Genomic DNA, 24,943 nt, shown 5'->3' with positions numbered 1-24,943 from the left:
TAACTATAAACACTGTACAGTACAGTGTTAATTTAGATTAATGATTTTAGATCATCTTCAGCAAAACTATAAAGTAAAGCAGGTGATTAAGACATTTATTTAAGGCATATTTTATGTCTTTTTCTTAATGAAAAGGAATATATAATTGACTTAGAATGGAAGGCAATACAGATCAATAGATATCATATATGTAATGAAAGTCCTAGTTCAATTTTCTGATGTAATCTGAATCCTTATTTTAAAGGTCTGAGGTCTCAAATCATTACTGCTAACCAGAATGTGCAGAACTTTTCCCACTTCTGGCTAAAATTTACTTCTATTCGTAAAGGTTAGACTTCCAAGCACTCCTCTATATGATGGCAGAATTTGGCAAGTTTTTCACAATTTCACTGACTTTTATGTGAGAAATAGATCTGTATTTTATACATGCACTGAAGGAATAGAGCTTCAGATGGACAAAATTAATAGAGTTTACAATATAAAGGTATAAACAACAAAGTTTGTGTCCCCTATGCTATTAGCAGTGAATACTTCATTATCTAAAAATTTAATTCACATTCAAAGTGATCACTTCTCAGAATTTATTTTAATACTAGCTTCTTGTAGGGTTTTCTGTATTCTGGTTGCTAACTTCCTTTCCAATATGTGTATTTGATTCCTTCCAAATGGTGTTATATCTAAAAAATAGACATCTCCTTCAGACACGAGAGATACAACAGTTTTTTCATTTTATAGATGCAAGAATGATGCACAAGGAACTTAACTTAATGATGTACGGGGAAATTATCTAAAGACAAATGGAAATATTTGCCTGACACATGGAAAGCATTTCTCAGGTTTCATGAGCATCCTGTTACCAAGGTAAAATGGTTTCCAAAAATACAGTTGCCTTAAGACCTGAACATCAGTCCATGCAAAATGTAAGCTTTAGGACTATATATCACATCATTCACGAAGCTCAGATCCATAAGGATACAGCTCTTTAAAACTGAATTTGAAGTTTATAACAGGGACCATTCCCCAAACATATCTAGTCTGTAAGAACTTCCATGTTTTAAATGTAGCAAATGACACAATGTTTGCTTCAGCAAAAGTGTCTATTTGCCAGATTAGATCTATCTCAAGAGCAAGATCCCAGAATCAGACCTTCCTCTCCCAAAGCAGGAGGGAAAGCCTGATCCAAGGGGCAGTCAGTGAGTCATGGCCCTACACAAGGCACAGCACCTTCCAAGACACCTTCTCTCAGAAGGGTGTCCCAAGGGAGTTAATTTTTTTCTAAGTCTATTCACTTCTTGCCCACAAAATACCCTCAGTTCTTTCTTTACTGCCCGATGAAATTGCATTTATTTGTTTGAGATATTTTTTTGTTTGCTGAATGATTTAATTTCAGCAGAATGGACTAATAATAATTGCCCGACACCACAGGTGGCACCACAAGGGTGATCAGGGGCTGCGGGGAGGGTGAGAGGCACAGGTCTGGCTGCAGCACAGGGCCCCCTTGTACGCCCAAACTGGAGGAAATCACAATCCTGTAATCTTGACTGAGTACCTTCATAGCATCAACGCACAGGACACTGGGCCAGGCTCTGCACTTTGCTGCTGCACAGTTCTACTACTCAAGCAGCCTAATTAAAATCCGATTCCTTATGAGAACTTTGTAATACTTTGCAGGCTGCCTTCTGCACTGTGGTCTCTGTGGACTCCTGGCATTTGTACTACTGCACAGCCAAACCTACAAGAAATAGGGAAGTCTAATTCTGAGGTTCTCAAATGTCTTTGTAAGCAATAGCGTGGGATTAATTTCTCAATTGTGTTGGTTGAAAACTAGTTAGTTCCCTTTCCTAATGGCTGCACAAGCACGCACTTGCTCTTAGTAGGAATATTTTAGGAATTCAGTTCTGCAAGGTAAACTAGCAGCACTTGAGAAAGCTTTTTGCCTCAGAAATGCCCAAGTCTTGGGACTGTTCAGGCAGAGTAGCTGGACAGTTCATCAGGGGCAGCAGGAGGGGTGCTGCTTTCTGGAGTGGTTTGTGACGAGGCAGACAGGCTGTCACCTCAGTCACAGACATGGTTCCACAACTGGAGGCAGGCAGTCAGGGCACCCAGATGGCAGCAGAGGGGTCAGCAAGCATTGGGAAAGACAGGAAAAAGCCATGTCTGAGACTAATGCAGGAAATCAACCTGCCCAAGGACAGAGCTAAGGGAAGACAGGCCAGAGATGTGGTGGGGACAGGGACTGGAGGCCCCGGCTGGCCTAAGCTGGCATCCTGGGCGAAGGAACAGACCCTGAGGGAGGCTGACCCATGCCAGGAAGGGCCATTACTGCACTGAGGACCCGGAGGAAGGGAAAGGTCTCACATATATGGTCCTAATGGAGAATTTGAAGATACCATGTCAAAGCATTGTGGACCCCATTTGCTCAGCTGACAGGATGTCTCTCCTGGTATATGTCTTTTTGACATAGATAATATTGTCAGTCAGACAATACAGCTTCCTTTCTTTTTTGTCACTAAAAGATCGCTTGCCGAAATAGGTACTTACCTTACTTGCAAAAAAAATCTTAATTATTTTGAAAGAAATTTTCCGTAAAAGTACATTAATATATTTCAAAATAGATTCTTAACTTATACGGTATTTTTAGTTATCTAAATGCAGTTTAACAAGGTGTATTGGTGCATCCCCACACCTCTTCATGCCCGCTCTACAATCCCAGGACCTCCTGATAAGACTTGACCAAACCAGTTGAGAGGTACAGTGTCCCTTGACTGCACCAGGAGCTCTTGCATTGTAAAAATGGGAGCAATTCTGACTGTAACATGAATATTAACTGCCTGACCAACGTGGGGAACAAAGAATAAGTAGTTATCCTTGTTAGCCTTGGAAAATTATTTTCCTGAATCATTGCCAGAGTGAAACGGTATCATTGTTACAAGACCTTCTGAAAAAAATGAATCTTTGTTGAGTGAAACGGTACCATTGTTACTGGACTTTTGAATAATTTTAGTAATTATCAACTTGAGTTACAGCCAGGATGAAAACTGACTGATGATTGAAGGCAGTCATCTTGCAATGCTATAAACAGTGGTCCTAGATGAGATCCTCTGTGCTCTCCTGAACTGCAGTGGGCTGTGCCAACACCTCCCTCTGAGTGGGACATTTCTCAGAGCTCACTAACAAGTTTGCAATACTTGAAAGATCATTGCTGTCAAAGAGGCCTAGGCTGATACTCACACACACACACTCTACTTCAGGGGCAACTCCCACCAGAGATTCGGTGGGAGTATTTCACTGAACCCAAAGGGAATTTTTGGTGAGTCCCTTTATAGACATGGTTATAGATGTATACATCTCTTTGCCTGTGTGCCTGTGCATGAATTGTTTATGGTGTGAATGTTGTTATTTTGAATCTGTAATTAAGTCACAGTAACAAGTGTAGAAAATCCTATTGAATCAGTTTGGTATTGATAGAAAACCAGTGTATTCTACAATGGTGTGGAAAGGGTTAAACTCTGGTTCTCAATTACCCCACACTTACGTTTTGAAAATAAATGTAGAGCCTGCATTATAGATTGCTTCTAAGAGTTAGACAAAAACTATCATTACTGAGAGAGCTGTCTAAAGGGCTGTCTCAAGCTCTGTTGACTCTCAATATATATGTTGCAGACTTACCTGATCCGTAGCTTTCACTGAGACTCCTAAAGCAAGCAGAATTTACATTTGCTACTGAACTTAAACTGCTATCCTTATATTTTCCCCGTACAGTAAATACCAAGAAAAGAATAGAAGTTTTCAAAGCAGAATTTGAGGAAGTAAGACAAGTTTCCTGTTAACTAGTCAGGCAGATCTTTAAACGCCATTTTCATTAGGGAATGTTTTAAATTAACAAAACTGAATTCATTGAAACTCAGAACATTATCATGTCTTCACATTCCTACTTAAAAATGATAAGTGGCTAATTGTATTTCTTTTTGACAAGCAAAACCTTTAAAAATATGTGTTAAAAGAAATTTATAATGAGTTTAAAAAATTAGTTACTCCAATTGGAAAAGTATTATTGCTAGTTATTCAAATGTAATTTTTCTTAATCGCTATATTTATACTGTAACTTCCACCATTAAAACAGCGATCCAGATTTACAAACATTCTTTTATGTGTTTGGCATATATATGATTTTTGTCATCCCTTGCCTCTGTCCTTAAGCTATGCAATGCTTCCCTCTTTGTTATGGCTGGAATCAAACAGTTGACTCAATTTTAACCTAAGCCATCCTACCTATCTGCAGAAAACATATAGATGATGAAGATTCTCCTTATATTAAAGTTTAAATTTTGACCCTGGTTTAACAACTCAACAAAAAACCAAACCAAAAAGCCCAGTGCACCAGAGTAGGAACTATGATTCTATCTATAAGCAATTGATGCTTTTCCTAAATTCCTTGTCTTCATCTTTCTTACTAGCTTCATATGTGTATGCTGATAGGCTACCTAAGATTGTCTGATAAGCACTCTGGTCCCTATTCTGTTACTTTGACATGTAAAAGTACTACCTTACTAGTAACCAGGAAAAATGTATGTGAGACAATACAAAAGTTATAAAAATGAAAATATTATTGCATACAAAATCTGTAATAAAATTGATTGTCACATGTAAATTTTTATCTTCACATCTGAACTACTGTGTCATATGTGGAATTCTCTGTCCAGTTCTGGACTCCTGAGTACGAGAAATGGAGTTACTGGAGAGAGTCCAGCAAAAGTCCGCATACTGTTGACATGAAAATAAATGTGTAAGCAGTAACTAAGAATAAATTTGTGCTAGAAATAAGGGGAAAAAATCTGTAGTCATCAAGGAAGTGATTCTCTGGAACATTCCACGAACAAGAGATGGTGACCCAGCAGAATACTCCTTTTCCTCAGTCTTCAGTTTTCACATGCTTAAAGCATTGTGAACTGTGGTCTCACAGCCCTCTGAAACAGCTGTGGCTTCTTGCTACATTAGCTAAATGTCACTTTAAAGAGTACAGAGGAATACAAAGGGAAAAGAATTCATGCTGTATAAAAGGAAAATATATTTTTAGAATAGCACTAAAGCTGAAAACTTCATTTTTATGGATTTCCAACTACAGTTTTTCAAGTTTTTTAATTATTTTGCCAGTTTGTCAAAGGTAATGCTGTCCTTGAGGATTTGCCCTGCAGTTTTATAGCTGCTAGCTTTTCTTATTTACAACTGTGTTAAGCAGGTCACCTGATAGTAGCATAAATGGGTATGAAGCAGTGGTGATATTTAGTCATTCCTAATAAGAATGCCAGCTAGGAGATATGTGTTCCAAGGGGCCAAGAGATAAATTAAGTTATGGAACAGAGCATGGAAACCCCAAGCTATCAATTAAATTCTCGCCGTTTCAGTGGAAAGAATTGTGGATTATCAACTAGATTAATTATTCTGAAATGCTAATTTTGAAATATCTGGTAGACTATTAGGTGTTGTCAGTGTTACAGATGTATTTACTTGGACAAGGAATATGTTTGTGGGAAAGAGAAGTTTATCCTCCACACTAGCACCGGCTTTTGACAGGACTGCATAGCTGCTTATGCATATGTATCAGTAGCTGACACACCTGTCTCCTCTTTATAAACAAGCATTACTTTTGTTGTAATCTCCACTATTTATCTTTGGTTGTTTGGTTGCATATTTCTACATAAGAGGACACATGGGTTCCAACAGGGTACAGAGAAAAAAAACCACAGGAGACCGCCTGGGCTAAGGCAGTTACATTGTACAGGCACTGCAACATCTCAGTCACTCCCTCCATCTAGGAAGGCACTCCCAAAGGTCAGGAATGGAGTTATGGAGCCACTTGATGCAAAGCTGCAACATCTCTCAACTCTTCACCTAATTCAAAGGCTGTATGAAAGCACCTTTTTGTTCCACCCACATACATTTCTGTCAAGAAATCTCAAAAGCATGTTAGCATCACTAGTTTGTTCTAATGAACAATATCTGCAGATTTCCTTCCCTGGGGTCATTGTCTTAAAGAGTACAGTTTCCCCACCAACCACCATCTACTTGTATTTTTAGATCTAGAAATGTGCAATAAGCACTGTAGTTGCATTTCTTAACTTAATTGGCACTCTTTCAAGTGCAATTATATCTAAAAGATTGACCTTTAATCTTGCTCCACTGCTATTTAAAATGCCTGATTTTTTTTTTAAATACACTGACCATATCCACTCATTTTAAATATCACTCTGACTGCTCTATACAACAAAAATCACTGTGTTTGAGAGGTTCGTTCAGTAAATGGTTTTAACATTTTGAGTAATAAAAAGTAGATATTTTCCCTGTAAAAACGTAAATTGTTTGGTTCTTTCTCCTAATTAGCATGAAGTCAAGGAAAATAAAGAACTGAAAATATACTTTGTCCTTTATCTAGCCCACTTCTGAAAATAGATATTTTCTCTATGTTCAACTAAATTAAATTTACTCAAGAAAGATTGCTTATTTTGGAGAACACAGTTCCTGAGAAGATTGCTCCTGTTTTTTTCCAATTGAGGGCAAAAAAGGTAAAATATGGCAACAATTCATGGTCTGGCAGTTGCTGGCAGTCTCTGTACCCTGACCAGATTATGCATAAATACATTATTTCTGTGTTTCTTGAGTCATATTTGCATCAGACTTTGTTGTCTTTAAAAGGCAGAAGAAGGAATCTTTCAGTCCTAAGTTTCAAGGTTTTTATTTTCTAGCCTAAAGAATGTATTTTATCTAAACAAATAATTTAAACTGAAAGGCAATAGTTTTTATGAGTTCCATTATTTTTAAAAAAAGCCTAAATTGAAAGAAAAGGGAATTTTTTACACACCCATAACACGATTTCAACTTTTTTTTTATTTAGGAGAAAGTCTTATTTGGTTTTATTCATGAAAATACAGACAATGAAAATATTTCTGAAATTTAATACAAGAAAATCTCTTTAACAGTTCAAAATAATTTTTATGACTAATACTCAGCTATGGCTACAGAAAGCCAAAAGCCAATAATTCTGCAAAGCGTAAACTGAAATATTTACCTCGTTAGCATGTTAATTCCTCAGCATATTAGAATTTTTCAGCCTATTACAGCATATTACAAGACTCCATAAAACTTCAATAAAGAGTTTCATAAGGAAGAAAATAATAAAACAAAGATGAGTGACCTCCTTAAACAGCATGCAGATACCTCTCTGCTTTGCAGGGTAGAGACAGATGTGTATACCAACAGCTGAGAAGAAAACTGAAAGTTCTTCTGACATAGACAGGTGTATGTCTGTGGAGGTGGTATGGTAAGTATAATTTAACATTATCAGATCTTCAGAAACCAAAAAATAATTTGTCTATTATCAACAAAGTTTTTGCAGTTTGGTTATTTAACCTTCAATCCATTTTCTCTTTTCAAAGATGCTTTATTCTTGCATTTTTGTGATACTTTGCCCAGTGCAGAATCATCGCGATGGACGTGTTGCTTTTAAGAGAGGGTGGGGGGAGGGTAAATGATAATTTTAAGGGACAGTACACATGACACAACGGGTCAGCAATGGAAGTTTGATTTTGTACAGGTTATTCTGCATGATCCAGCAAGTACTAAGAAATTAAAATTTAAAATCAAATGAAGTAACTTAAGGGAGGATAAAGAAAATATTATTTGAAAAAGCAGGAGTATATGAGAATGAAAAGAAAAAGATTCTTAATTTGATAAATGTGATTTATCAAGTGTTTTGAGAATAGCAGCATCCTTCTAACATACTAAATTTGCCTTCTAAATAATGTGTACTATGATGAGCAAGAGGTGTGGAATGACTGGTTTTATTCCATGTGCCACCATTCTGTTTCTTCTTAAATCAAATTGTTTAGGGATATAATGAAACCGTCCTAATGGAGTACCACAATTTAAAACCAAAATTTCACTTTGCAGTTCCATTTCACACACAATATTTGCTATGAAATTCTTAAACTCTTCTTGTAATCTTATTTAATCCTCTTTCTGTGTTGCTTAAAGGAATTTATCTCAAGGCACTCTAATCTGTTTCAAAGAATCTACTGTTTCAGAGACTTTGACAGGGAAGTGGGAAAACTTCAGAAATCATTAGAATCATGGACCCTATCTGTTCATCTACCTAAGAGCTGGCAATACATGATTTTTCTGTGATTAAGCTTGTTCTCAGGAAATTTGTATCTTGAAAATCCATAGTCTTTCTTGAAAGCACTGATCACACTGGATTCTATAATTTATTCACATTTAGCCTTGTAACAGATATATAGAAACTTTTCCTCATAATCATTCCAAATGTAAAGTCATATAATCCTACTAGTACATTGTCCTTGTTCCAGCCAGGACAGGGTTAATTTTTGCTGTAGCCAGGTGGGGGCATGGATAGGACCCAAAGGTTATTCTATACCACCTCATATCATTGCCAGGGGCAGGGGGGGAAGGGAGTCTTTTCCTGGGAGAAGGGATTCCTTCTGTGTCAGGGAGGAGTCGGGTAGTGTTGTTTCCAGGAGAATCATTCACCTCTTTCTTGTATCTTCTGTCATTAGTATTGTTACTGTTTGTTTTCTTATCTCATTGTTATTTCCGGTAAATTGTTCTTTTCTCAACCCATGATCTTTTGTACCTCCAATTCTCCTCTCCAGCCACCAAGGGATAAGGAGGAGAGTGAGCAAGTGACTCATGGTTTCAGTAGGAGCACTGAATTGGAGAATACCGTTGCTACCCTATAACAGATATTTTTATGATCGAAGAATGAAAGAGTCAAGAGGATAGGTTGGCTGACTAGCAGATATCTCAATACCTCCAGCTAAGGTTGATATAGCTGTTCTTGAATAGTTTCCCAGAAAGTATCAAAAAGGCCTTGTTTTAGAAAGTCAACTAATCTAACACAATTCCAATCTTCTTAATTGTCTTTCATTCTTTAATTTTCTTGTTGACATGCCAGCAAGAACAGACCTCACATCCTAGATGACATGATTCAAGTAGTATGACATAATGTCTTCAAGGATTTAGATTGTCTTAGACTTCATAAACAGTTCAAATTGTCAATAGTTAACTGTTTCAGAGAAAACAGAAAACCTTTTATTTATATGTAGTAGAAAAAGTAAGATGCAAAGTGTAATATTTTTAGCTTCTTTTAAAAACAAACAAACTAAACACATCAACTGAATACATCAACTGTGATAACAAAAATGGTTAAATTATTATAGTGTGAAAAAGCCTACCAAGAATCAAAATAACTAGACAATGTTGTCAGCCTGGGGCATTTTTTTCGAGTTTTCCAATATTTGACACATTTCATAAATGCTCAAGTTCTGGAATCATGCACTCGTAAGAGTCTGTAGTTTTAAACTTCCTTATTTACTGTAAAATTAAGCTCTGAAGTTCTTATTATCATGAAAACAAGTTTGAAAAAAAGGACCATGAAGGATAAAAAAATAAGAATTTCTTTGAAAACAGGGGAAATAAAAACATCAAAACTTTTCTATCCTTTTGAGTGCCATGAAAAGTAATGTATTTTCAAGAACATAGGGAGTTGCCTTACTATTGTAAGCACCAACTCAGTGATGTTAAGGAAACTGCCAGGAGCCACTCTTGCACCACTTAAGCTGGGACTGAGGTCCCTTCACAGCTATACCCCTCACACTCATACAGTCAGACCAGGTTTCATTTTCAGCTTAACCCCAGGTTTCCCATAGTAGAGTCTCAGACACCAGATCCTTAAAATAATTTAATTTTGGTGCAATAACCAAATAACAAAATATCAGCTCAAGTTGGTGCCTCTGAGGAGGGATGAAGAACAAAGGAACCCTTGGGTTTTTTACCCTCACAGTCTAAGGGGGCAAAAGTCTGGAGTCACTGCCTCCTACCATGTGTCTCAGTGCCCAGTCCCCTGGCCAGTGCCACAGGTCCCTGTGACCTTTTTTATGCAAAGAATAGGCAGTTCACAGCCTCTTGCCTTGGGCTGGGGCTCCTGCCTCCCAGAGCTCAACCTGGAGCTTGCACTGCATCTGCACACCAAGCTGCCTGCACTGGATGTATTCTACAACAATGTGAATACCGGTAAACTTCTCGCCAAGTACCTCTTAAAGGCAGATAGGCTTGAAGTTCTGTTGAGCTTTTAGGAAAGGAGTCTGTCCAAAATATGTGGATCTTCAAACTATCTCCCACCTCACCCCAGAGATTCCTAGCCCCATACTTAGCTTCCCTCTTTTTCTCTATTCGGTGGCTAAGTTCAGCAGACACAGGCAAAACTCAGAAGTTGAGGCTCTGTACAGTTTTTCACTAATTCTTCTCTATATCATGAAACTCCTGAATGTAACTGCAGGTAATGAGGTGTTCTAGAATACTGAGGAGATGCCAAAGTTCACTGTACTGAAGCTAGAAGAAAAAAATAATGGTTTACTGCAGTAGGATCAAAAGTGATTTCTCCCTGCTTTGCAACCATGAAGTAAGAAAAACGATGCTTCACATAATATGTGATCACTCCAAAAATTATATTTTACTGGATAGTGATGATGTTGATGATGATAAAATGTCCTCAAAGAAGAAGTTTTGTTTCATATTATTTAGATAGTACTGCAGTTTGTCGTAGAATAATACATTCGCTTCTAATTAAAATATGTGATCAGCTTGGAAACTGAGCACTTTAAATCTAATGGTGTATTTGAGAACAAGAGAAGGCCTTACTGAATATTTTTATTGTTGAAGTATTCAACCTGTCATATTTAAAAACATTCAGACTCTGGAGAACATTTTACATATGCAATAACTGCTGTCATTGCTTCTGTTACTATTCAATTGTGTCTTATCAAAAATCTTACATAATATGTAGTTAAAATGCCAGTCCAAAGGTTACCCATAAAGAAATACAAGAGGATTTGCATAATAATTACTCATCAATTCAACAGAAGAAATAATGAGTCTTTTAAAAAACTGAAAATTTTAATAAGGTTATAAATTCAAGTTTGCTAACATTATTCTTAATGTGTTTTCTTCCAAGGCTCCTCTAAATTCTTTTAGAAGTCTGCAGTGTATTCTTAAAAAATAAACCACCCGACCATAATAATTTCAATCTTGGAAGATTCCTTTACTTAATAATGATAATAATCCACGTTTCTGTATTATTTCCCTCTATGATTAATTACATGTTTCACAGGCATTATTAAATTAAATCTACTAATACCCTGAGAGAAGAGTAAATACCATTATTTCAACTACAACATACAAAAGAGAAGTTAGGTATGGAAAGGTTAAATAACTTGACTAGCACAGTGTGTGTAAGAACAAATATTAAAAAATTCAGAGAAATTTTCACCCCTAGAATTATGAGATGTGTTTAAAATCATATGGTTTATACTTCTCAATGGCATTTTTCATTTGCTTTTGCTTCCCTGGATTTTGGACTTCAGTCGTTTTTCCAATAGTTCTTTTTAATGGTTCATCTCTACAGTCATGGAATCTAGAGACTTTTTTTATTTAAAAAAGACAGAAAAAGAAATAGATACAATTCTTATGTAAAAACTCATCCCCAGGGTTTTTTTTGTGTGTGTAATTAAAAGGCTCTGGGCTGAATTTTAGGTTCCAGTTTTATAAAATCTTAAGCTATGTCTCCTGACTTTTACTCTTGGCTTAATGGAACATTTTTCTTCTTCAAATTTTTATTTATATTGTACTTGTCACCATACCAGATTAAGGCAAAATAAATTCCACAACAATTCACGAAAAGTTGTGATTTCTATTTTGAGATTAAGAGCAGTTGGTTCATTATAATAAAATTTTTCCATGTTAACTGCATAGTCCAGGAATTGATTAAATTATTTTTACAACAAAATTAACACTTCTGACACATTCAGTGCATAATCCATAAGTAAAGAAGAAGATAAAAAACGTTCTTTCTGAAGCTGTAGATGCTTTGTGAGACTTCTGTTTAAATACCCCTTAATGGATTTTTTTCAGAATTTTCTCTAATTAAATTCAATTTTCTCTTCTACAGTGTCAATAAAACACATGTAAATTCAGCAGGTTCATGGTAACTCCTTTGGCAGAATTGCTCAGCTTGATGGTGTTCTTTAGCCTCAGTATTCCCTTCAGCCCTTCTATCGTAAGTTTATTTGAAACGAGGAGCAGATAGCTTAATATTGTTTCACTCCAGCAGAAGTTTGAATGGAAACTACATATTAGTAAAAATGTCTTCATATAGCAAAAATAAATTGTCCTTTTACTGTAATACTTCTATTTTATATTCGAGAGAAAAGCCAAAAAGGATAAGGAATGACTTCTTCAATGATCATAAAGATCAAATATGAACTTTAACATATAACTAAAAACATATCTAAAGGACTGTGCTCTTTGATTTAGTCCTGGGCTTAGTGTTGTCATAAATATAAGGTCAGTCTTTTTTTCAGTGTCTGAACCAGACACTAATTTTATCTTTATGAACTGTATACTCCATTTGTGTACTGCACAGGGCTAAACCTCATTTTTCTCTGTTTCCTAAATAATTGATACAGAGCCATTATCCCAACAGAACCCTTCTACAAAAGGGTTTTCCAATTCAGCCACTCTACAAGCAATTTGACTTGCACTTCCAAATAATGAGGTAATTTGTAATCCACTGGGGCCATTTTCCCATTTAAAATAAAATTATTCAAAAGCAATATCATTCAGATGAAAACAGCAGCATTTGATGGTAAAAAATAAAAATAATCTCTATATCATAATGATAATCTCTTTAAAGCCATATTTTTAACTTGATTTGGCTTGGAAAAACATGCTGCATATAACAGCAGTACAAAAAAGAGTTCGACTTCCATAATCAGTATTTGAAGAGTTTTTTTTTACTTAGGGATTTCATCATTATCTTCTAGGGTTTAGGGGTGAATTCTCTTAGCATTTCAGGAACATTCTGCAGCTGGGTGATATTCTGAAGCCATTTATTTGCTTTTTTGGATGTATTTCTCAGTGAGAGTGAAGCTTTTTATTTCTTTTGGGTTGTTTGTTTTTTTTCCTTTAGTAGGAACTATGTGGTAGTGAATAGTTGTTGGTCAGAGCATGGTGCTAATAACGTTGTGGTCACAGGTTTGTTCCCTGTATGAGCCATTCACCTAGGAGCTGGAGTTGATGAACCTTGTGGGTCCCTTCCAATTCAGAATATTCTATGATTCTTTCCAATTTAATAGAAAAAAAAGAGACTGTCAACAGGCAACCTTTCAGATAAATAGGGAAAAAACACACTTGACTGAGTGACATATGCAGCATCCTGTTATGATCTTTTGGTCATGCATATCCTCCTCTGCATCATTCCATACTCTGTTCTTACATTTTGCTTGCAGTTGCAGAATTGTATACTTCCTCCAAATTTGTTGATTTACCAAAAGGAGTACTAAATTATCATTATGCTTCTATTTTAGAAACAATTCTAATTTCTCTGCACAGTCCTCAAATAGGCCTTTGTGTAATACTGTAATATCACCAAAGAACTTGCAAATCACCTTCTACACAGGCATTCTTATGTAAGCCCAAAATGTCTTTCCAAGATATACAGAGATACATCCTGCATAATGACCTCAGACAACAGGATTAAGCAGTTTAACCTCTATGAGTGATACCATAAGGGAAATTTTAAAACTGCAAAATTTAAGTGCCTTTAAATGTCCCTAAACCATGTTCTTACTATCCATACTGATAAGAATTCAAACAAGGATTTAGCTTGTAGCCATATACACATATATTTGTTTTTCTCATTTATGTTAAAGGTTCCGCAGTAAAAATTAATGTGTGGAAGGGTAATACATGTAACAGCATCAATAACAATAATTCTGATATTCTGCTAAAGGCCAAACCACTGTCAAAATGGGATTTCATATTATGCTTTCGTCTTCTTTCAGATAAAAAACTATCCATTTAATTTCTGTAGCACATTTATTGTCATTTGTTACAGCTCTGCTGCAAGTGCTACTGATGCTGTTTAAGCATTATCTCTTACAAGAGTAACCTCGTCAGCTAAAATGGGATATGTGTGCATATGCTGATAAACTATTTTATTGTAATTTAACTATGATTAATTTCATCCAGCATAAAAGGAAAAGAGAGAAAATAGGACAATCTTACAGGTGCATCAAGAGACTGAACTAGATTTGTCAAAAGCTTATATCTTTCTAAGTGCTTCTACTTAGAAAAAAAAAGCTTTATATATAGCCCTATTTTCTCTAGGGAGGGTAATATTTACTAAAAACTATCAATGTTTTATCATGGAGTTATGCACAGATGATTCAATCAAATAAACAACATTGTACAAATATACAGGGAAGACGTATTAAAAACTCATATAACTTAAAATCTGAAAAAGCCTAGAAATAGACAGAGGCTGCAGAACAGGCAGTTTAGTTAAGCAAAAGATCGGAGATATAATGAATACAATTACAATGTAATTAATAATTTTCTATTGCATTTGTTTTGTTCTTTGCATAATGTATTAATTTCTTTTGTTGATTCTGATCAAGACTGATGGGAAAAAACTGGTAATGGTAATTACAGATGGGCATGGCAATAGCAGATATTGTGAAAAGAGGGAGGACAGAACAAAGTCAGTCAGCCGGAACCAGTCTTTTGGTGTATTTGAGTGCATTTGCAGTTTATGTGCACAGTAAATTTTTCTACTCCTGTTACCATTTCTCCTCAGTGTTGCTAGAAAAACTCAAATTCCTTGATATTCTGCTTTTTAAGGTGGGTAGCCAAAGACAAAATCTGCTCCCAGTTTACCAGCTTTTACATTTCCCACAGTCTTTGTGCACAGACAAATAAAGTTACCTGTCAAAATGTATAGATAGCAAGGAAATATTTTTCATAAGTATGTACTATCATTATAGAAGAAATCTGATATATTTAAGACCTCACATAAACCACAGAGGAGTTTTGACATGGTTTTTGTAGAAAATGAAATTATTTCTTATTTTCACCTACTGCTGACATTAAGAGAAACAGCCTTTATCCTCTTCAGTGTAATCAATATAAAAATATTGCTAAACCTCTTTTTCTATGACCTACAGCAGATGCTCTTCACTCTGCAAACTTAACTAAGTTTCTCTCTAGTACCAGAAAGCCAAAAGGCAGTGATATATATATATGACTTATAGGTGTGCAACATTTTACTTCTTTTAAAATATTCTTAGTTTCACAGTGATATCTCTAGCAGCCAATTCCATCACAGAAAACAAAATATGCCAGGCAATCAAAGATCACATTTCATTAACTATAGAAATTAAGATAGGTTAATTAAAATGTCTGCTTTCACATGTTGACTTTTATGTAGTGGAATTCTGTGATTCAAGAGACCAAATTATGCAAGAATAATATCACAGGAGTGTTAGAATAACACTCTTCATTAAAGATATTTCTGAATTATTCTTCTATAGCTTAACAGCATTTCTCTGTCATGCAGAGAAAATAGTTTGCTCGGTTGAAAACTAATCCACAAGCAAGAAAACTGTGGCTGTCCTGTCATCTTCTACCATGGCATTTTCAGAATATCTATCATGTTCACAAAAACCTTGTATTTATTGGCAAGAGTGATCTTTTCCAAGACATGGCAGATGTCCTGCACATCTCTATGACATCTGTTAACACCCTCTGTCAATATGGACAATATAATTTGCATATTAATATCCTACATCATGGCTGTATCATTACCTGTCTGAAATACCTACAAAGGTAAGACTAACTTTCAGATTTTCAATCCAAATATATACTCAAATCAATAGTCATTCAAAATTAACTCATAAATCTGCCATCAGCAAAACGATATTTTCTTTAAACAAAGAACCACAGCTGTGAATATGAATTCATAGTGTGGTAGTATTGTCATAAGTTCCCTAAATATTTCCATATACTTGAGTACCAAAATTATTGTGTTTGTAAGACATATAGATGATATTTTCATGATCTGAACTTAAAATACATAATTTCTCAATCCAGCAGAAATTCTGTAATTTTAATTCCCCTATGAAACTGTCTCTGGAACCCTCTTAAAATAATGTGACCTTTCAAACTATCCCAAGCCATATCAAAATGGGAATGTAAAAACTTATACAGAGAGCAAAATCTCAGAATAACAGACGAAAGGCAAGATGAACCATGTCAGGAAAAAGAGCACTGCATACAGAACACATAAAGCAGCATTGACTCTTGTGCTGGTTTAAAAGTTAACCAGCAGGGGGAATGAACTCAACTCAAAGGAGAGATTATAAGTCAGAATAACAATTTATTAAAATAATACAGTAAGTACAATAATACAAACAAACAATTGGTCTCAACCCACAAAACCCCAAATGTATAACCCAGTGCCCTGGGGCCTGAACAAAGTGGTGTTCCTTGGGCCCTGTTTGAGTCCAAAGTAAAGGGAGAGGGGAAGAACCTGCTGGTGGGAGAGCTGCTGCAGTCTGGCCAGAACTGGTGATCGCAGTCCAGTGGTGGTCTAAGTCTGGTTGAGAGCGATGAGATGCAGCCGTCCTCTGGATCCCACGAGTGGGTTGAAAAAATGTTCCAAAACTCCAAGATTATATATCCTCCAGTTCAGGCAGGAATGCTTGGTACTCCCCTCAGGGCGGGGAGTTCACAAAGGGTGTGAGGACAGAAACATCCTTCTATCTCACAGGCCTCTTAACACCTAGTTTATAGCCTGAGGAGTCAGGCTCTATGGGTAGAGGGTGCGAATAGTCTATTGACAACAATAGTCTAGTTTCTGGGAAATGACATGGAAGGCTATAGAATACAGTTTTGGGTTACACCCACCATGCTCTATGGGCAGAGGGTGCGAATAGTCTATTGACAACAATAGTCTAGTTTCTGGGAAATGACATGGAAGGCTATAGAATACAGTTTTGGGTTACACCCACCATGATGAACTGATCTCAGCTGTCCTAACTAGGACATTATCCACCCCTTATTCTATGCCATCCATGTCATGCCCAAATTAACCCCCTTTAAAAACTATATCCCTTTAAAACTATATACATCTATCTATCTATCTATCTATATATATATATACAATGAAACATTACAGACCATTCTCACTCAAAATTAGGTCCCCTTGTGGTACACAACGTGTCTCCCCATCTTTTTGCATTACCCACCACGTGGAACCAGGTCCCTGAGCAAAAACAATCCCTCGGATGGGTTTGCCTTTGCTTGAGGTGGGACTAATCCAAACAGTCTTCCCTAACATTCCTCTCATATGTACCACGGGGACTTTATCTCCATCTACAGTATGCAAAAGTTCTGATTGGGCAGGGCCAGCTCGATTGATGGAACCTCGGGTGTTGACCAACCAGGTGGCCTTTGCTAAATGCAGCTCCCAGTGTTTGAGAGTCTCCCCACACAGTGCCTTCAGAGTGGTTTTCAGCAGTCCGTTGCACCGCTCAACTTTTCCAGCAGCTGGTGCATGGTAGGGGATATGATACACCCACTCAATGCCGTGCTCTTTGGCCCAGGTGTCTGCAAGGCCATTCTTGAAATGGGTCCCATTATCAGACTCAATTCTCTCCGGGGTGCCGTGTCGCCACAGGACTTGTTTTTCAAGGCCCAGGATGGTGTTCCGGGCAGTGGCATGAGGCACGGGGTATGTCTCCAACCATCCAGTGCTTCCTTCTACCATGGTCAGTACGTAGTGCTTGCCTTGGCGGGTTTTGGGGAGCGTGATGTAGTCAACTTGCCAGGCTTCCCCATACCTGTACTTTGACCACCGTCCACCATACCATAGAGGCTTCACCCGCTTGGCCTGCTTGATGGCAGCACATGTCTCACAGTCATGGATGACCTGTGAGACAATGTCCTTGGTTAAGTCCACCCCTCGGTCACGAGCCCATCTGTATGTTGCATCTCTCCCCTGGTGACCGGAGGCGTCATGGGCCCATCGAGCCAAAAATAATTCTCCTTTGTGCTGCCAATCCAGATCTACCTGAGAGACTTTAATCCTGGCAGCTCGGTCCGCCTGCTTGTTGTTATGATGCTCCTCATTAGCCCGTTTCTTGCCTACATGAGCGTCTACGTGACGGACCTTCACACTCAGCTTCTCTACCCGGCCAGCGATGTCCTGCCACATCTCCGCCGCCCAGATGGGTTTCCCTTGGCGCTGCCAGTTGGCCTTTTTCCATCTTTCCAGCCATCCCCACAGAGCATTGGCCACCATCCATGAGTCAGTGTAGAGATAGAGTCTTGGCCACTTCTCTCGTTCAGCTATATCCAAAGCCAACTGAACGGCTTTAAGCTCTGCAAACTGACTTGACCCACCTTGTCCTTCAGTCGCTTCTGCAACTCGCCGTGTGGGACTCCATACAGCTGCCTTCCATTTTCGGTTTGTCCCTACAATGCGGCAGGAGCCATCCGTGAAGAGCACATATCGCCTTTCATCTGCGGGTAGCTTGTCATATGGTGGGGCCTCCTCAGCCCGTGTCACCTTCTCCTCCTCTTCTTCAGAGGATAGTCCAAAACTCTCACCTTCGGGCCAATTGGTGATAATTTCCAGAATCCCAGGGCGATTAGGATTCCCTATCCGGGTTCGCTGCGTGATCAGAGCGATCCACTTACTCCATGTGGCATCGGTGGCATGATGTGTGGAAGGAACTCTTCCCTTGAACATCCAGCCCAGCACTGGTAGTCGGGGTGCCAGGAGGAGCTGCGCTTCGGTGCCGATTACTTCTGAGGCAGCTCGAACTCCTTCATAGGCAGCCAGGATCTCTTTCTCAGTTGGTGTATAGCTGGCTTCAGATCCTTTGTATCCCCGACTCCAGAATCCCAGCGGTCATCCTCGGGTCTCCCCAGGCACTTTCTGCCAGAGGCTCCAAGAAGGGCCATTCTCCCCGGCTGCGGTGTAGAGCACGTTCTTCACGTCCCGTCCTGTCCTTACTGGCCCAAGGGCTACCGCATGGGCAATCTCCTGTTTAATTTGTTCAAAGGCTTGTTGTTGTTCGGGGCCCCACTGGAAATCATTTTTCTTCCGTGTCACAAGGTAGAGAGGGCTTACAATCTGACTATACTCGGGGATATGCATCCTCCAAAAGCCCACAGCGCCTAGGAAAGCCTGTGTTTCCTTCTTGCTGGTTGGTGGGGACATGGCTGCTATTTTGTTAATCACCTCCATTGGAATTAGGCGGCGTCCATCTTGCCACTTCACTCCTAGGAACTGAATTTCCTGAGCAGGTCCCTTGACCTTACTCCGTTTAATGGCAAAACCGGCTCTTAGGAGAATCTGGATTATCTTCTCTCCTTTCTCGAAGACTTCGCCCGCTGTGTTCCCCCATACAATGATGTCATCAATGTACTGTAGGTGCTCTGGAGCCTCACCCTTTTCCAGTGCAGTCTGGATCAGTCCGTGGCAAATGCTGGGACTGTGTTTCCACCCCTGAGGCAGTCGATTCCAGGTGTACTGCACACCTCTCCAAGTGAAAGCAAATTGTGGTCTGCACTCCGCTGCCAAAGGAATGGAGAAAAAGGCATTGGCTATGTCAATGGTGGCATACCACTTGGCTTCCTTGGACTCCAACTCGTACTGGAGCTCCAGCATGTCCGGCACAGCAGCACTCAGGGGTGGTGTGACTTCATTGAGCCCACGGTAATCCACCGTCAGCCTCCACTCTCCGCTGGACTTACGCACTGGCCATATAGGGCTATTAAAGGGTGAGCGAGTCTTGCTGACCACCCCCTGGGTCTCCAGTTCACGGATCATTCTATGTATAGGGGTCACAGAGTCTCGGTCGGTGCGGTATTGCCGACGGTGCACTGTTGCTGTGGCTATCGGTACCAATTGTTCTTCAACCTTCAGCAGTCCCACAGCAGAGGGGTCCTCTGAGAGACCAGGCAAGGTGTTCAACTGTCTAATTTCCTCCGTCTCCACAGCAGCTATGCCAAAAGCCCAACGAAGTCCTTTTGGGTCTTTGAAATACCCACTCCTCAGGTAATCTATGCCAAGGATACACAGGGCCTCTGGACCAGTCACGATGGGGTGTCTGTGCCATTCCTTCCCAGTCAGGCTCACTTCAGCTTCCAGTACAGTCAGCTGTTGGGATCCCCCTGTCACCCCAGAAATGGAGATGGATTCTGCCCCTACGTATCTTGATGGCATTAATGTACATTGTGCGCCAGTGTCCACTAAAGCCTTATATCTTTGTGGCTCTGATGTGCCAGGCCACCGAATCCACACAGTCCAATAGACTCGATTGTCCCTCTCCTCTACCTGGCTAGAGGCAGGGCACCCCTAGTCCTGGTCATGGTACTCATTGTGCTCTTCTTGTGGGTATGACCTGGAGGTCCCTTCGAGAGGATCAGACGTATCATCATTCCTGTACCGTCTGGAGTCTTGCCCACGAGAGACTGGAGCAACGTTTACCCTTGAAGAGTTCTTTATGGTATTTGTTCCTCTTTTCAGTTCACGTACCCGGGCTGCTAAGGAAGAGGTGGGTTTCCCATCCCACTTCCTCATATCTTCTCCATGCTCACGGAGGTAAAACCATAGATCGCCACGTGGAGTGTACCTTCTCTCCTTAGCTGGGGGGCGCTGGCTCCTGATAGCAGAGACTCTTGTTTGCCCTGGTGAGATATGGGAAATCCCTTCCTTAATTTCTTCTCTTAGCTTCTGGTGTCCCTCTTCAATTTTCTCTTCCAGGCTTCGGACGTGTTCAGCCAGTTTGGTTTCCACAGATGAGACGTGGGCTCGTAATGGGGCGGTGACAGTGTCTTCATAAATCCTGAGTTTGCTAACCAATGCTCCCACCTTGTCCTCTCCCTCCCTCCATTGCAGCGTTGCTAAGTAGCGGGAATACATTTCTGGCCCGAGTCGTGCAAACTTTAACCACATTTGGGAGGTGCACTGTACGCCATCTGGACTCTTAGGGAATCTTTCATCCTCTGAAAAGATTATCTCCAGTACAGCTAACTCCCTTAAGCACCGGATACCTTGTTCCATCGTGTTCCACTGTCCTTGCTGTACGTGGAGGTCCTCCTTGCAAAGGTATCTCTCCCTCACACTGGACAACAGTCGCTGCCAGAGGCTGAGAGTTTCCTGCCTCCTTCCAATCCCCTGATCAATGACTACATCTCGAGACAGGGATCCCAGCTGTCTGGCTTCACTCCCATCTAGGATCGTATCGTTAGCTGCGGCATCCCAGATTCGGAGCAGCCAGGTCAGAATGGACTCGTTCGCCTGTCGTGTGAACTCTCTCCGGAGCTCACGTAGCTCACCCAGGGATAGGGACCGAGTGATTATTTCTGGCTCTGTCTCCTCCGGTGGATGTGAAGGTCCCGCCTCTTCGTCATCATTTGCTATGCGAACTGATTTAGTCTTTGATTTCCTTTTCTGGACAGGGGCGACTGCTATTGGTTTTGCTTGTTCTTCTGGCTCCTCGATGGTTTGTGTGGACACGGTGCTGGTTGGTTCATTTCTTTGTCCCTCTGACTCAGCTGTGGTTTGGGTGGACGTGGTGTCTGCGGATTTGCTCCTTCTCTCCTCGCCCTGACAGTGCTGTATCATGTCAAGCAGTGCCCGGTAGGCAGTGGCCAGGGCCCAGCAGGTTGCTGTGAGCTGGCCATCTCTGGAGCTGCCAGAGCATTTTTCCTTCACCAGTCTTATCATGCTAACAGGATCCTGCAGTTGTTCAGGGGTGAATTTCCAGATCATTGGAGGAGAAAACTTTTCCAAATACTGGCTGATGTCCTCCCACTTCCCGTGCCACTCAGCATTATCTGCTCCCAGGGCAGGTGTCCAACCAACCTCCCTAAAAGGCACTTTTCTGACCCTAAACATGGTGTACACAGTACAGAGCAGACAGAGCAACACTAACAATAACATTATGCTGTCCTTAACATCAAAAGGGAACTCAATATTTTCAAAAACTGTTTTAGCAGGTCTGAAGGGGAAGAAGGAGGTGGGAGGCTGGAAACCATCCACCCCTGTTCCCCCAAAAAGCTGGGTACGATTTTTAATGAGGCCCCAGAGGTAGCAACCCAAACCAGGACAGGCAAACAGGACTGAATACACATTTACAATGAAACTCATTGCTTCTGATGTTAGAATGACATAAACATAATATACTAATAAAGCAATTTGGATCCCTCTCCCTGGTCTTAAAGAGAGCATCAAAACAGGCAAATAATACGCCATCTGTGGAAATATGAACAGGCTCAAATACAACATCCATGTGAGTGCATCAAACAACATGGTGATCAGGGAGTTTCTATATTCAAATAGACAAATGCTTCAAATGAAATTGTGATTCTGACTTCTCTCTCTCTGCCCCACGTTGGGCGCCAAAATGTGCTGGTTTAAAAGTTAACCAGCAGGGGGAATGAACTCAACTCAAAGGAGAGATTATAAGTCAGAATAACAATTTATTAAAATAATACAGTAAGTACAATAATACAAACAAACAATTGGTCTCAACCCACAAAACCCCAAATGTATAACCCAGTGCCCTGGGGCCTGAACAAAGTGGTGTTCCTTGGGCCCTGTTTGAGTCCAAAGTAAAGGGAGAGGGGAAGAACCTGCTGGTGGGAGAGCTGCTGCAGTCTGGCCAGAACTGGTGATCGCAGTCCAGTGGTGGTCTAAGTCTGGTTGAGAGCGATGAGATGCAGCCGTCCTCTGGATCCCACGAGTGGGTTGAAAAAATGTTCCAAAACTCCAAGATTATATATCCTCCAGTTCAGGCAGGAATGCTTGGTACTCCCCTCAGGGCGGGGAGTTCACAAAGGGTGTGAGGACAGAAACATCCTTCTATCTCACAGGCCTCTTAACACCTAGTTTATAGCCTGAGGAGTCAGGCTCTATGGGTAGAGGGTGCGAATAGTCTATTGACAACAATAGTCTAGTTTCTGGGAAATGACATGGAAGGCTATAGAATACAGTTTTGGGTTACACCCACCATGCTCTATGGGCAGAGGGTGCGAATAGTCTATTGACAACAATAGTCTAGTTTCTGGGAAATGACATGGAAGGCTATAGAATACAGTTTTGGGTTACACCCACCATGATGAACTGATCTCAGCTGTCCTAACTAGGACAACTCTAAAGTAGCCTTTGTGACTGTGAAATCTTATTTTGAATCACCCTGAAAAGTTCTTTCAAAATGTCAGCTGGAAACTTAGCAGTAAGAAAGCAATTTAGAAAGAATGTTAGGAATTATCAATAAATTAATACAGAACAAGCCAGAAGATATTCTCCTACTTTATGGCAGTGTAAGAGAATTTGAAAATGTCTAAACAAGCAGGACTGATATTATCAGAATGGACATTAAAGAATATTTTTGACTTAACTATAAACTCACACAGACCTCTCACTGACTGCTTGGAGTTTGTAGGAGTTTATTGTTTAATCTTTTTCCATAGTCAGTCACAACTGGCTACTGTCAGAGGTGGAATATCAGTTCATAGGAAGTTTTGATCTATTCTCATGTTTTACCTTCCTTCTTCATTGTTAATCAGTATTTCAAATTGGAAGGTAAAACTCCATATTAAAGTTTTATTTCATATTAAAATGACAGAATGACTATTGTTTGTTTATATAGAAGATAAGAATAAAAGAATTCTCATGACGTGCAAGCTTGAAATTCTATCCTTTAGAAATAATTAAAAATTAATTTGGAGAGTTTTATCAAATATATATAATATATATATATATTTGTTTCAGAATCTTACATTTCATTCTCATAAACCCTTAAACCTTATTGCAAAAGAAAGATTAGAAAAAATATGAAAGGTAACTCAATTCTTTCTTATAAAAATACTTTTTTTATACAGTCATCTCTAAGAAATAGGATCAGTTGTATCTAATATTCTTCTAAGTAAACATTGTTGTGTAGCTATAAAAAACATTAAAATGTACTCAGTTTTTCTGATGGTTTAGTTTCTGAACGTTAAGTTAAGGCAGAACAGCACAACACACATTTACTAATCTAAAACTTCTCAGTTGAACTTACCAAAATAGATTCTTTACAGTTGCCACCATAATACCCCAAAAACAACAACAAAATCCACAGTTGAAAACTTTTCAGTTTTGCTTAGCTGGTTTGTTAGATATTCCTTGATAAGAACTTACCATGAATATTTTACAAAGTATTTCGGGAGATGGTTTTCAATTTGAGTACAGCAATTTTCAGTTTGTATAATTTCTGTCACTCAGGTTTGACATGTAGGAAGGAACTAGAATTTCTTCTGTAGTAATAGGCTGTCATATATAATAGCCGATATTTGATTTTGGTGTGTTAAAAATTCAAGTCACAATATGAAATGGCCCTCTGTACACAGATATGACTTACTGGTCCTGCTCAACCTCAGCTTGGGTTTCCCCCCTCATCCTCTGCTCTCCGACAATGTGCCAAGTACCCCATTTCATCTCAGCTTGGGGATGGCTGCCTCTGGTCCTGCCTCCTCAGTGGACCTCAGTTCTACATTGCAGGTACTTGTACTGGATGTTCCCATCAGAAGCCTTGTCTCCAACCCTATTTTTGGCCTCACACTCTTTTGCTCCTGGCTGGGTTCCTTGGATGTCCCCTGGATCTAGTCCCCCACTTGCTGTATCAGGGTCTGGGTCAGCCTTGTCTTCCAAGCCATTTTCCTTAGAGAACAGCCAACCCTCACAGTTCCCTGGCACTGTCACAAGACTGTCAAAGAACTTGAAGGCATATGTTCCCAGAATTCATTTTCTGCATGTTGACACCAGGTATTGAAGAATGAATTAACCTAGTCTAAGAAGTATTTGTATTTATATTTTCAGTTTTGTTCTAGTTCAGCTTATAAAACTAATCTTGGATTTATGACCTTCTCTCTTGATCTTACTTGGAAAAAATGCATCCCTATCAAATAAAGGACCACCAGATTAGCAGCAGATTTATGTTCACCTTTATGTGTTTATTTTCAGTGCAGATTATGCATT

This window comes from Manacus candei, unplaced genomic scaffold (genome assembly GCF_025592945.1).
Source record: "Manacus candei isolate 608988 ecotype Guabito, Panama unplaced genomic scaffold, ASM2559294v1 h1tg000028l, whole genome shotgun sequence".
NCBI lineage: Eukaryota > Metazoa > Chordata > Aves > Passeriformes > Pipridae > Manacus > Manacus candei.
The sequence above is the reverse complement of the archived record's forward strand: the minus strand, read 5'-3'. Positions refer to the sequence as shown.